The sequence below is a fragment of the Lagopus leucura genome, unplaced genomic scaffold, assembly GCF_019238085.1.
Source record: "Lagopus leucura isolate 7727_CA_CO unplaced genomic scaffold, USGS_WTPT01 Super-Scaffold_100014, whole genome shotgun sequence".
NCBI classification, from domain to species: Eukaryota; Metazoa; Chordata; class Aves; order Galliformes; family Phasianidae; genus Lagopus; species Lagopus leucura.
In genome coordinates this window covers 15,140,125-15,146,124 of record NW_024962268.1, presented here as the reverse complement: position 1 = coordinate 15,146,124, position 6,000 = coordinate 15,140,125, and positions in this window count along the sequence as shown.

Sequence of the window (6,000 nt, the reverse complement as noted above, 5' to 3'; positions counted from 1 at the left end):
GCACTCCTCAGCAGTCCTATTTTGGTGCAGTCATGCTGCACCTTCTCTCAGCTGCAGTACTAGGGCTTTTCCAGGTGGAGTAAGAAAGTGACACTCCTCCTGTATGTCCAAAAGCCCACCATCCCTCCCTGTCTGTGAAAGCAACTTATGTCAACTGGGCTTCGCATGTACTTTTTTCTTTGTTTCTCACTGTTACAGTGCAGCAACAGCTGCAGACTGCAACAAATTGAGCCTCCCAGCATCTGTGCACAGGAGGACAGAACCCTTCTGCTGAGGTGCAAAGTTGAAGACCCAAGATCATGTCTCATCTTTAGAGGAGAAGCAAGGAGAGGAGAAAACAGATCCTGCCCCAAGTACTGAAGCTTCTTTTTATATCCTTGTGTCAGGAGTTGCACTACTTGTTATCTTGGTGCATTTTAACATCTGGAAATTCAGAGAATCTAAGAAAGATGTATGGAAACACTGATCAACATTTGGGTGAGTCAGCTGAAGCCTATACTACTATTGCAGGAAAGTACTATCATCCTTACTTACTTTATTTATTTATTTATTTTGAACAGTCATGGGCTCTTTACATGACTGTGTGTGTTCACATATGTGTTTATGCGTTTCTTTTACTTTGGCTTGGAGGTAGAATAAAAATAGAAAAGAAAATTTGGAGGAAAATATTAAACATCTGCAACAGCAAGTATTTGTTCAGCAATAGCATTTCTCATCTATTTTCTTTGTTTTTTAAATTATAAATATAATTATAGCATCTACAACTTGCTGGCCCTTTGCCTGGCCCTCACTGAAAAGATTGAGGCTAGAATTCACTGTTTTTGCCTCTATCTCACCTACTTTATCTGGGAATACAGAATATAAAATACAGTGCAATAACAAAAGAAATGACAATCGATGGTATGAGACAGATGAGGTTTGTATAGCATTACTACCTCAGAGCATGAAAGAAAAGAGTTGATTTCTGGCATATGAGAAGTAAAGCATAATCACAGCAAATGCTTTACTGGAACAGATAGACTGATCATATTCCTAGGCTCACGCTTCTTATTAATTCTTAATAAGAAAACACACATTTTTTCCTAGTAATTTAAATTCAGTCACTACATTAATTGGTTTTCCCTGATGAATTCAGAGTTTGATGGATTGAATTTAAGAGAATGGTGGAATCTTCACACCTGGCATCAATTTCTTGGTAAGCTGGGTGATGTTCACACCCTGAACTGAACCACACTGGTAGAGTAAATATGTTACAGCAATAAATCTGAGGTTGCACCTTGCCTTTATCTACACTGATAGCATGCTTCCTGCTGGCTTTAATCTAAACCTGTGTTTGCCTTTTAGGTTAAAGAAATTACTGTTGACTTATCACTGTGTAGAATAAACGTTAGAAGGGGAAAAGAAATAACAAGGAGACAAATTTTAACATGAAATCTAATAATATATTGTGGAAACTGTAAGAGACTTTGAACTGTAAAATATCCTTACAGTTCACTTTTAAGGAGATTTCTGCACAACTGAAGATCAAGAAAAGACTTTTTCCCTCTGGGAGTCTCCCATTAAAGGAATCAAAGAGAAATTACAATCAGGATTTTTAATCGTTGAAGTTTTTCAGGATTTGCAACAGTACCATCACATTTTGGGCTGATGCTGATATATTTGTCCTTTGTAAGATAGACTGTCCCCTCTAGTTGCTACCAATCCTCCAGAAATTCTAATCTGGACCAAAGCATTTGATTTTAAGTCAATGTTTCCTCAGACAGTGATATTTAAATGGCAGCCCAAGTTGAAAGAGCAATTGCAAACTAAGCACTGACATTTTTAAATGAGGTATTTTGGATAGTTTCAAAATGTTGTTTTGGAAAATTTAAATATTTTCCCAAAATTGAGGTGTTCCCAGGAGAGGGAACTCTTTACATTAACAAATGCAGGAAACCTTTCTCCAATGCCCATTCATCCACTTGATTTTTGAAAAACAAGCTGAGGCAGGTCTCTAAAAGAAAATTAAATGGATAGAAAGAATAAATTTTAGTGTATGTCTCCATCTGCACAACATTTCATATTGTGCATTTGCTGCATTTTGCAAAGCTTTTAAGAGCAGGAACAGAAGAAGAGTATACATCTGTGCAGTGTTAAGGGTAAAGATATCCTGATTTCTGCCACAGCACAGTCAAAAATAAAGTGTTTACCTCTGTTCACTTCAGCATTTAATGTATCAAAGCACAGAGCTTTCATCTATGCCCTGCTGAGGTAACTTAGAGCACTTTAGCCTACCATTCTTTTCCTCACGCTTAGCAAAAAACCCCTAGGAGCTTTTCCTTTTCTACAGCACGTTCCAAACTTCTGCATTTGTAGCTTGGAACACTGATGTCTAATATGTTTCATGCCTCTCATCAAGACCATCACTTCTCTGAGTGTGATTTTCTGCAGATCTTCTTGAAGTGAAAAGCATTCATGCTTCAAGTGAACTTAGTCTCCTTGTGTTGTGTCCTGAACTGGCACTAGGCTCCTTACAGCTGCCCTGCAGCCACTGCTGCTGTCTTTTTCCCATATCCTCTATTTTGTTCCTCCCTTACCCTACACATTTAAGCTTAGATATCTAAAGCCTTTTCTCATCCTGCTCCTTATCTCCCTCATCCCTAAACATCAATGGACTGATATGAAGTGTGCTTTGTCCCTTTTGTCCGAAGCGGGGGGTTTGTTACCTGGTATGCAGTAAGCCAACCACATACACATCGATGAGATACTGATTTTGCAAAGCTATGTGAGTTTGGGCACTGGGTGGTCTTCCACAAGGCTAGTTTATCCTAGGACTTTCGTGATGTCTTTCCATGCCTATTTTTTATTATTTGACCACTACCCTGATACAGCATCTGGCCTACAATTGATTAAAGATACAGCTAATCTCCTAACCTGCAGACTAGCTAGACATGCTAATTAATGGCATGTTTTTTAAGGATGCTCTTATCTTCAAAGGCAAGTTTAGTCATTGCACTGTGATCAACAGTTACTTGATTTTCTCTCCTGGCTATATGTTTGGCTGGGGAATGATAGCCTGGAGAGCAGCCCTGCTGAAAGCGATGTGGGGGTCTTGGCTGACAACAAGTTGAGCGTGTCAAGCAGCCTGTCAGGCAGCCAGGAGGCTAACTGTATCCTGCAGTGCATCCAGCATGGCATTATTAGCTACATTGTCCTGCTCTGCTCTGAGCTGTGCGCCTCCAGCACTGTGTGCACATTTGGGCACTACATTATGAAAGGATATAAAACTATCAGAGAACGTCCAAAGGAGGGCTGCAAAAAAGATGAAGGGGCTGGAGAGCAAGAGTTGTGAGAAGTGGCTGAGGGCCCTGGGTGTAATGAGCCCAGATCTGAGGGGAGCCTCGTGGCAGCTGCAGCTCCTCATGGAGCGGAGGGCAGCGCTGAGCTCTGCTCTGTGCGATAGCGACAGGCCCGAGGGAACGGCACGGAGCTGCGCCAGGGGAGGGCCAGGGGTGGGGAAAGGCTCTGCGCCAGAGGGCGGTGGGCACGGAACAGCCTGCCCAGGGCAGCGGGCACGGCACTGAGCTGCGAGATTTCAGGAAGTGTGTGTACAGCACTCTCAGACGTAAGGTTTAACTTTTAGGATGGTCCTTTGTGGAGCCTAGTGTTGGACTCAATGGTCCTTATGGATCCTTTCTAACTTGGAATATTCTGTGATTTTATGGTTCTATAATTCTGTGGTCCCACTTAATCACCCTAGCTGTTTCAAGGGTGGTCATCCTGACTTATATCTAAGTACATATTTGCTGTTTCTAAGAATATACATATAAAGATTTGTACAAAAGTTTTCTGGGCCTTGCTGTTCATTATATCCTAGAAGCCAGTATTAACTGTCTGGTTCATAGGAGAACTTAAACTTCACCTGGAATCATCTGTCTCTTTCCTTTAGGTGTTGTCTTGCAGGCTTTGCCCTGTTGCAGCATGAAATCACAAGTCCAGACCTTATTTGTTTTTTTATTAGTAGCAGCTGATGCTGGTAGTCAAGTAGAAAATAAGATTTTTTATCCTGGAGAACACTGAGAAGCAGATGGAATTGACAATTGCTGCAGACATCGTGCAATAATTTTTCAGGCAATGGGAGAAGGCTCAATTTTCAGGACTTCGCTGTCATCTTGCCCTGTGTGTGAAAGCAGAGTGCAGACACGTGCAGCTGGACTTCAGCTCTCAGGGCTCCATTACACATGTTCAGCATGCCTGTGTGGACTCCCACTTCCTCCCCAGTGCATCACAGGCACACACGCATGGCGAATTTCCATTGTGGCACCCATTGTCCTCCTTCTCAAAAAGGGATGATCTCAAGAATCCAAGTTTGTGTGTGGCTGTTGTATTCAAATGGTATTTATTGTGCATCTCATGGGGAACTTGTCACTGACAGCATGCCAAAAAGGCTTTTCAAATACTGGTGGTGGAAAGTAAAGACCATTTCACTCTTCAGAGTTCTCCAGTACTTTACATACTTAAGGAAGCTCTGTAATATTTGTTTATTTAAACAGCAGTTTAGAACAGGAAAGTCTCTAAACTTCTTGAGGAAAGTCAATAGGCAGGGAAAAAAAAGAAGGGCATTTTTAAAATCTAGAAATATATATTTAAATAAGGGATACTCTGTTTTTACCTATTTTGTATTTCATTTGCAGTCTGAGAAAGATAGCTGTGCAAGGTTACCACGACAGGCAACTTGAAACTGATCTTGCAGCTAATATTAAAATAAATGTCTTTCTGGCTGTTTTATTTGATAAAATATAAAGAACTTGATATCTCAGTGTACTTTAAGATATCTCTAGTGTTGAGGCTGCCAATTACACACCCCTCCAGATGGCACTACATATATGTTTTACAAAGCATGTGTAGATGTCTTTACATTTTTACAAAAGAAGATTAATGAGCATCTTCTAATAAGAAAGTGGTGTGTCCTGCAAAAAAAATATGTATATAAAAAACTATCATCAACAAAAACAAACAAACATACAAGCACAAAAAAAAGGAGAAAAGAAAACCAATATAAAAACATTGTTTTTCAGGGTGTTATTTCCCTAATTGACATTGTGGTCTTTCAGCATATCCCATATTTCTACCAGATTAATTTCTTTACAATATATATTTTTTTATTCCAATGTAAAACACCATTAAACTCATTGTCATAACAACAGGTGAGACCACTGCAGCCTTTGTTGAGCTGTGAAGAGTTTCTTCTGGCTCTCCTGTGGGACAGTTTGCAAAGAGAGGCAGGGAAGGTGGGGGAACAATGGAAGTTCAGATATAGTAATATTGGCCTGAAAATCATGCAGGAAATATCCCAAATAATCATTTTGCTCTCCACTGATTTTTTTTTGTTGTTGGGTTCCTTAGGACACACACATATATATATATGTATTTTCTGCAATTAAAACTACAGCAAATGTGTTTCAAAATGAATTCCTTAATTCTTCATGTATTTGACAACTCCAGGAGCTGCAGCTTTACAGTGCACATAAACAAGAGGGATAGGCTGGCAAACACGAGAGTAGACTTCATTTGAAAAAAGTAAAAACCCTTTCATTCTCTCCAGGCCAGGCAAAGGCAAAATGAAAACTCTTGAGCCTTGGGTGAGCAGAGAGAGAGTTGATCTCTGGTTTGTTGCTGAAGGACACAGCTGTCTGGCGCTTCCTACCGAAAACAAACAAACAAACAAACAAACAAACAAAAAAAGGTACGTTAAAAATACTGTTATAAGGTCATGGCACAAGAAAAGTTAAAAAAGACTCCTACAAAGAATCTGTTGTCTCTCTACTGAGCTTTATTGTGTAGAGTAGCACTGAGCCTTCCACTGTATCAAAACTACCCTCATTTGGGTGGTTAATGCTCCTTTTCTCTACCCCAAACAAATCAGTCTCTTTTTCCATCCAGATTGATTTCAGTTGAAAATCAGGATGCTGATCTCCTTAGCAAGCTCAAAAAAAGTCACTGCTAATATAATCTTTCATA